The sequence below is a fragment of the Etheostoma spectabile genome, chromosome 17 (assembly GCF_008692095.1).
Source record: "Etheostoma spectabile isolate EspeVRDwgs_2016 chromosome 17, UIUC_Espe_1.0, whole genome shotgun sequence".
In the NCBI taxonomy this organism is placed as follows: Eukaryota; Metazoa; Chordata; class Actinopteri; order Perciformes; family Percidae; genus Etheostoma; species Etheostoma spectabile.
The window spans coordinates 5,702,411-5,711,784 of NC_045749.1; positions in this window are offsets into that span (position 1 = coordinate 5,702,411).

Consider the following 9,374-nt stretch of genomic DNA (forward strand, 5'->3'; position numbering starts at 1 on the left):
TTTTAATGTGTAAAGCAATTTCCTCCAATACAGTGAGTGGCCTGTCACTGTTCTTTGTTTCAGCCTCTGGATTTAACTTTAGCAGCAAAGACTGAATGTAGTTGGCAAGTATTGGTTTGTTGACAAGGTCATGTTATCCGTTTATTAGCCCAGTGATTCAGACCTGGCCAAGTCTCATCTTGCCCGCCAGGTCATTAAACACTCAGAGAGAGACTGTTGGACGACAACCAAACACAGAATCATGCAGAGTCAAAGAGGAGTTTGTCACTGACTAGTTAGCCAACCGTAAAATATCAAACAGTGGTAATGCAGGCTTCAGATAAGGTACATTTATTCTTGTCTTTGAACTCTTTAGGTTTTTTAAAACATATTGTTTCGGTTGTTATGTGAGGAACCAGCAAAAGTAGGCTGTTCTTTTTGTATGTCTTACTAATATCCATGTTACCACTTAAAACTGAACAAGAGCTATAAACAGGCGTGTGCAAAAGTGTAAAAAAGAAATTGCCATACCAATCAGTTAATTCTCATCATTGAAGCCTTCTTTCTTTTAAAACCAAAACATACTATTTCAAAACACTTCCGATTAAGCATAAATCTATGCGTGGCTCTGCCAAGTTTGTTCAATCCGTGTCAGAAAAGCTGTTTGACTGTTTGAATTTAATGTTCTAAACCAAATTAGTTCAACGTTGCTTGCTCCCTGTGATGTTATCAGACAGCAATTGAGAGCAGCAACAGAAGTTGGTTGTAACGCACTTGATAACTAATTTCATCTGAGTCTGTTTTTGAGTCACGCTGATGTTTGCACAGTTGTGTCAACACAAATGCCAATCAGATAAAGTGTGATCCTGGCTTTCATCATCCTTAAACTCTCATTTCAGCAACTCTCACATCTGTTTAATCTCATGTTTTAATAGTGTTAAATTAGTGGTTCAGCCACAAAGTTTCATTTTCAAACAATGAGGCTGTCTTTTCTGTTACTATAGCTGGTTGACATTTGTTTTTACACACCACACTGAGTCAAGACTTCTTTTTTTTCTGTTTCTTCCTCATCCTAATCCTGTCTTCCTGGAAATGCACATGTCTCAGGCTCGTCTTCCTGTGTGCCAAAGTTATCCACTTTGCTTTTCCTCCGCTGTGACTGCATTTTGATTTCTGATATTGTGCCATGTGAAACCTAAGACCTCATTTTGAAGTACTGTATTACAACTGGAGTGTGAGAGGAGAGCATGGCAGGGAGGAAACCGAAAGATGAATTACCGTCTTCTGAAACTGATATGGAAACCTGGTGATGAGTTGATTCACCGCCTATCATTGAAGGTGTTACAGTTCAGAAACGGCTATGTGACATTCAGGGTTTTACTGACAAAATCATATTGCATAAATATGTGTGTTTGAGCTTTTTAGGATTATAAGAACAGAAAAATCACTCAATATCTGTGATCTAATAACAGTCAAATAAACATTTATACTCAAGTTTTTTGTTTTTTGTTTTTTTGGAATTGTTAAAAAGGTAAAACATGAAATATGGGGAGCCCAGAGACCCTGTGGTGTGTTGTGCTTTGCTGCAAATGCTGTACAGAAATGCATCTCTTGGAGCCTGTTTGTGCAGAAATGGATACAAACTAATTTGAATGACTCCAAATGACCCAGTACAACTGTAGCAACATGTTGTCTTATTTTGTTTATACTGCTATTGTACACTGAAAATATTGTAATTATGCTGTTTTGATTGCTTTAAAATGCATAAGACTGTTGTAAATAAAGCTTTTACATCTTTTTAAAATTGCACAAGTGGTTTATAAATTGTTTTTTTTTAACAGAAACATTATATTCATTAGCGGGGAGTTAGTGCATTTACTCAAGTACTGTACTTATGTACCATTTTAATTTATTTGTAATTTAGTGGAGTATTCCCATTTCGTGTTAATTTGTAGTTCTACTCCACTACTTTCCAGAGGGAAATATTGTACCTCACAACATTTTTACAACACATGATGATGATGATGAAGAAACCACTTAACAGTGATTAAAGTAGTTGAAATTAAAACTACTTAAGGTTGATACTTTAAACAGCTACACCTGTTTACCTGTTAATAAGTCATTTCAGTATCAATAATATAAAAAAAATAATGTGAGTGAACTTTGTCGTTATGGGTTTTGACAATGCCAATTGAATTAACTGACATTAAGAAAACAAGTTAAAAAATAGATTCAATCAACTACTCATACTGACATTACATATTACATTACAGACCGATTTGCTTACCTCATCGTCACTCGTCTTCATCTGCTTATCCACAACTGTTTAGTTGCAAGGCAACAGAGATCGGCTCACCATTTGACATTTTCACAGTTGGAGGAGTCTTCATTTATAAAGGTCTTACAATGCTTTAAGTTTACCAATATGCTGATAATGCTTTCAAAACTTACAAGTTGACTGAACTGTCAGCAGTAGATTCCCTCAACTCAAGTCAAAAGACTACAAGTTAGAAGAGAAATTAGCTATTTCATTTGAATTAACTTGAAATCCACAAAACCAATGTTGTTAATGAGAAAAGATGATTTAATTATATTAAATTCCTATCTGATGTGTAGTGTACTTAATTAGGTTTTTACTTGTGTTTCTATGGTGTGGTTTTACAGCTTTGACTTAAGTATAAAGGTGTGGATAGGGTTAGGGTGTAACATGATAAGAAATCAAACATAATAACAAAACATAACAAATTCACTATACCATAAACTAAATGTCCATAGTTTTGAATCTTAAACAGATATTGGTAAAAAAAAAAAATAGTTTATTCATGTTTAAAGAAAATTCAAACTTAGTTTTTCTATTTTTTTTTTTTAAATCTATGTGTGACGCAGCACCAGTGTTAGTTCAGTTTAGGTCATTGTACTTTGTTGGCATACAAGTTTATTTAGGTGAAATGAGGACAGATTTTCTTTTTTACTGTGTCTGAGACTGACACTCCCTCAGGCCTATTCTTTTTCTTCCTCTTGTCCTCTATGCATTTGTTTGTCTGTGTGTGTGTGTGTGTGTGTGTGTGTGTGTGTGTGTGCGCTTGCTCATCCACAGGACATGGAAAGTACGGTGCCTTCCACAGCTTGGCACAAACACATGTTCAGATAATTATGTCTTCCACACATAGACGCACACACACACACACATTATCACATGCATAAATAGCTCCTACGTGTGCACACACACACACACACACACACACACACACTCACACACATGTGCATGAGTCAAAGCAGCAGAGAAAGAGAGTAAGAGTTCTAACCCTTTGTGGTTTCCAGGTAAGAGGACAGAAAGACCCACACAGCAGGTTTGCTTTTGTAAAGCAAACTTGTTATAAATACTTGTTAGTAATGACCCTGGGAGAAAGCATATAGGGTCAACATCAGTAGAGCATTTGAGTCATGGTGGGACCTTCGTTTGGTTTTTGGGACCAAAACCTATTTTCTTTTTATTGGGTATGTTAACATTACTAGAGAGCATTTTAAATATATTGTGGTTAGTTTGCCTACTAACGCGGACAAAATAGCATCTAGCTTACCTAGCAAAATACTGTCATGAGTAGATAATGGCAGCTAATTCATCCAGAATCCCGGGGCTGATCTGGCTGCTAAATTGACTAGCTTGGCTTTTTCAACAGCTGACTATACAATGCAACAGCAGATCCATGCAGCCCTTAGCCTAGCTTAAGTTAGATTAAGCTAGTTGGCCGCTCCTGCCTTGCATCACTCTTGGATTAGTGGAAAGCAATTGTTAGTTATACAGTTTTTTTTTCACTATTACATCATTATTTATTTTTGGATAATATTAACACTGTTGGTCATATAAGATCTTGCGTTAGTAGTGTCGCTTTGCCAGACCATCCGCACGCTGCGGAGCAGAGAAGGGTCCACTTAGCATTAGAGGACAGGAGACAAACAGGCTCTGGTTTATCGGCATGTCTTTAACCCTCGTGTTGTCTTCCTGTCAAAATGAAAATCAACACTTTTGTTGACATTTTTTATCATTGTTTTTAAACTTTTTCTTACGTGTTTGTCTCTTTTTTTCAATACTTTTGACGCTTTTTTTCAATGTGTGTACTTTTTTAGACGTTTAACACTACGTAACACTAACTTATTAACTTTAGTTTCACAGTTATTTATGGAAATTATGGTCAATAAACCTTATTTGTAGGAAATTATACCTAATGTTTGAGTCAGAAAAGCAGAAATTAGGAATTATTAAGACTAAATTTAAAGGAACGTATGTTGATCGATAATCACAGACTGGAATATGTCAACTTTTACTCAATGCTATTTCAAAAACACTTCAATGTTTTTTTTCAAATGCAATAAAATTAGTAAAACACCCCGAAATTAATGAAAGTGGAGATTTGTACTTACCAAAGAGCGTTGTGTAGAATCAATCATGTTATTTCGGGTAATTACAATTGGGTAGTTAAAAAGAACATTGATATAAGAAAACGGGTCAACTTGACCCAAGGACAACACAAGGGTTAAACCAATCCCAATTGTCTTGGGCGAGGCTAAACTCCACATGGAGAAACTCAGATTGAACAGATAATCTAGCTAGGTGTTTCAATTTACTATGCAGAGATCTGAGGAACAGTTAACCATAGTCCACATAAATCCATCAGAGTTTAAAATTCCAACACAAAGAAGGAAACGAAAAATACATGCATCTGGTAGAATTTCCCGCGGCACCGGACCAATCCCAAAAGTGGACCGTCAAGGATATAGACTAGACACTAGTTGCTACATAACGTTATTAGATAAACCAGAGACGGTTTAGAACTGAGATGCTCCAACTCGGAGTAGTTTCCAGTATCAGTGTCACGTGGGCTCTGCCACAGCCACGCCTCTTTAGGGGACTAGCGGCATGTCAGAGTGTATTGATTCCAATGGGAGAAGGGAACATGAACAAAGATAATAAGCAATTATTTCGCCCCATAGTCACCAAAGTGTATTTTGGACCCATTTCTCAAAAGGCAAATATCTCCAGGACAGTCTGACATTAAAATGGTATTTTTCAGACAGACAGGAGAAAATTTTGTTGAGACCTGTTCTTGTCTCAGGACCAAACTCTCGCGAGATCTGCCATCACAGAGAAGCGTCTGCTTAAGTTTCTGAACGCAAAACTAATCATGAAGCTAAACACGTCTTTTAGCTCTGTAAATATCAAACTTTAGCAAAAGAAAGTATTAATACATTATTCAAATATAACTTTTAATTCATCCTCACAACGTTCATCACAAGTTCAAACAAGGCCACACCCCTTAAGGAGTAAGAAAGTGTGTACAGTTTCATACCATTGGCGCTGCTTAAAATGTACTATCTTTAGTAAAAGAATCTTTGGATAAAATAGTTTAAGTTAAATAGCAAGCTAGCCAATTTAGCAGCCAGATCGCCTCGGGAGTCTGTATGAATTAGTTGATGATCCACTTAAGGTCTCCTATTGCCAGACCTACCTTCGCAGTGCTGTGTCAGCACTGAAGTGTGGTCTGGCTACAAGAGTTGACATTTTTGTTTATGGAAAAAAAATGCTCAGGGTTTTTTTTTTTTTCTACAAACCAATCACAATCGTCTTGGGCGGTGCTATGCAGTGATAGTGCTTTTGCAAAAAAGATAGATGAAGAAGAGGAGAATGAGGGGAATGCCTGACATGTCAGGCTTTATACCCACACTGTACATCTGGTAAGCCAGACTAACCAAGACAGTATTTTGCTGCTATTTATTACATGTGTATGTACTGCTAATAAATGCTGAATTAGGGGTGCGTGTTACAAGTGTCACCTCTTCTTCTCTGTTTTACCAGCCCTAATGTTTAAGCTGTTCAATGTTGCCATTGATGTACATCTCTGAGAGTACAGTAAGTTGGGAATATAAATTGCCCACCTCCAATCTACTGTAGTCCAGTTTGGGAGTGTGTCCCAGCAGAAGCCGTGCCTGTGGTGTAAAATGTAATAGTAAAACTAAGGCTACTGATTTCACAGGAAGCACTTTTAATTGTGGGTATACTTTGTGGTTTTCAACGGTCTAGTTGCAAACAACACCTGTGTCCTCCACACTACTGATACACACTGTGTAAAACAGAGCAGGATCCAGGTGTGCACATCACTTTCCTGACTGACCTTTCAATTTCAACGTCTCCCTGTCACTCTCTGTCTCTACCCCCCCCCCACACACACACATGCACAGTATGTGAACCGCCCATCGGCTGTGTGTTTAGTGTGTTGGGGCCAAAAGGAGACACATTCAGGATGCTGTGGTTGGAGGCCTCCAGTCTATTCTCTTCCTCTATTGATTGCCCTGTGTGTGTGTGTGTGTGTGTGTGTGTGTGTGTGTGTGTGTGTGTGTGTTGTGTGAAAAGTATTCAGATTCTTTACCTGAATACAAATACCATGATGTTAAAATAAACCATTCCAAGTAAAAGTCCTGCATTTAAGTGCAAATACAGCATTATCTTTAACAACACAAGTAAAAGTACTCACTGTGAAGAATGGCCTATTAGCATTTTGATGTCATAATGAGGTGGAGCTAATTTTACATACTTCTGTTTTATCTATTATAGCGCATCTATATAATGGACAATGGTGGCTAGAATACAACATAACAGACAAAAGGCCGTCCATTAAAGTTGTGCCGCTGATACCGATAACAAATACCCACACACTAACCTTTCTTGTGCCTCATGACATATGGTCTGACTTGTGACAAACAGCTTAGCCACCCTAACACATCAGACAGCATCTTTTACTGGATATTTCACTCCACACGGCTATAGAAATCGCAAAGTTATCAGATCTCCTGTTGATTACCATATATTAAAAAGCAGAGTTTGTGAAAGGCTTATGGGATGCAAAATATATGTTTGGTTTTTGTGGTGGAGTGTGAGTAAAAGTTGAGGTACTTGAACTAAGTATTTCTATTTTATGTTACTAGTTACTGTATATGTTTAGCCACTGCAGCGGCAAATATTGTGCTTTTATTCACAGCTTTAACTTGTTGAACGGTAAACAGTAAAGATAATATAACATAAGTAGGAGTTTTTTATTAAATTACTCACTTCATTTGGCTACAACATGTAGGTAAATAAATAGAGACTGACTTAAAATATGCAAATTATATACAAATTGCAGATCGTATATGTTTTAAAGGCTGCAGGACATATTTAATTTGATATATTTTAACTTTAGAATATTTTTATAGTATACTGTTAATAATAATTTGATTTCAGTGTAGTCATCTTTTACAGTAATGTTTTATTGTTCAACTATGCTGCCTCAGTAACGTATGTTTGTGTTTGCGTCCCAACTCCAACAAAAAACGGACACAAAAGGAAGAAATAACCAACTAGTCTAGACATAAAATTAATTTAAAAAAATGTGGTTTACTTTAGAACAGAAAATAGCCAAAGAGATGAACTTAGCAAGATGATGGAAACTGTAACTATAGATAAAGTTAATAGGACAGCACTCCAATGTAATATTATTATTGCCACATAACGGAGGGAGCCACAACCAATCCAGATCAGGGTTAGCAAACACAAATCCAAACCTGAATAAGCTGTGAAAAATAATTTTGGTACTTGAAACAGAATAAAATCTTCAAGAAAAAGCAAACTGAAAGTACACTACCACTTCCAGGAAAGGAGTGAATGATGCTTACAATATGTGCATTGCGTTAACTCTCACAAGAGATTGTTTTATAATAGTTCTGCTTTTTGCATGGCTTTTGTGGCACTGGGTGATGAGAGGCATGACATGAAAAAGGTCACAAGACAGATTTCAACATTGTACATGTCATTCTTCTCTTTAGAAGAGTTTTACCTCTTATAAAGCTATAGTGTGTTGTTTCTGTGGAATGCTAAGTAATGACAGCAACTGCTGTTGACGCGCCCACATGAAATAAGCCTTCTGTGATCTTACAGCAAGTGATCCAATCCAATTTTAATGATTTGATTTACAATTGCATGTTAAAGTTGACCAAAGTTCATGGCAATTTAATTTAAAGGAATTGATTTTGCTTCATTAAATGCTTGTGTGACATTAAGCTACAGCAGTGGTTCCCAAAATGTGGTATTGGGACCCCCATGGGTCCTTGGGTGGATCCCAGGGGGTCCACATGCAGCAAAAAGAGGCATTATTTATTTTCACTATAATTCTATTGATAAGTAACACAGTGACAGAATGTGTAACTAATTTGGTCATGTGTTGCACACACTTTCTGTAAAAACTAGTGCTGTCAGTTAAATGCGTTATTAACGCAAAACCATTTTAACGGTGTACATTTTTTATCTCGAGATTAACGTTCTTTGTTGCCTAGCAAACGTTGTAGTTTTTTTACATGCTGTCGCAACACTTAGTAGCGTTAGAAAAACTGCAACATCAAGCTGGATCTAGCTGGATCGGAAACAAAACAACCGGCACGCCGCACACTAGTTGTTTCAGTATTTTAATCGTTTGACAGGACTGGTTATAAAACATCTAAAGGTAAAAATCCTATCAGGTGGGGGACCCTGGGACAAAATCTTACCAAATGGAGGTCCAAGGTCTAATTAGTGTCAGTTTAAGTGTCCTTGATGTAAAAAAAAAAACTTTGGAAGGACTGAGCTAAAAGACAGGTGTGCAGTTGCTTTCTGGGATGATGGGGTAATGAGGGACAGGCATGTAAGCAGGTGGAGGATCAAATGATTGGAACAGGAACACACTGAGGACTAGTCTGAAATGGCAGCTGAAGCAAATCAAGAGCCAGCCACTACCTACCCACCCAAATAAAGTAAGGAACCCACATCCACCACACACACATAACACAACTTTATACCCTAATTATGAGAAAACACAGATACAGTGCTTAGTCATACTATATATCCATATATCTGGCACCAGAAAGAAAAGCAAAAAGAATAAAAGAAAAATAAATGAAAAGATATTTTATTATCTGTGTACTGTGAACATTTTAGGTGAGGGAGAGCCAGGCTCCTTTTTGAGGAAGTTGTCCTGTCTCTGTCTTGGGCCTCATCAACAGGTTGTTGGCGTAAGTGGAAATACCCCACACGTCACCTACCCACAGATTCAAAAGCAGAACGTAGCCCAATGCTAAAATATAGTTTGAGGTGTTTGTAGGGAAGCTGGTTATTTGCCTTTCTCCTTCAATATTCTTTATCTATGCCATGTTTCCTCTCACAGAACGTGACCTTACTCCTTTCCTTTTTAAAACGATATTCAAATCTTCTCATTAAAATGTATTTCCTATGATATGTGATGTCCCTTTGATGACTGCTGCAAGAAAAAAGGCTTCAGAAGGCTGAGAGAATCTGTGTCTATGTGTGTGTGTGTGTGTGTGTGTGTGTGTGT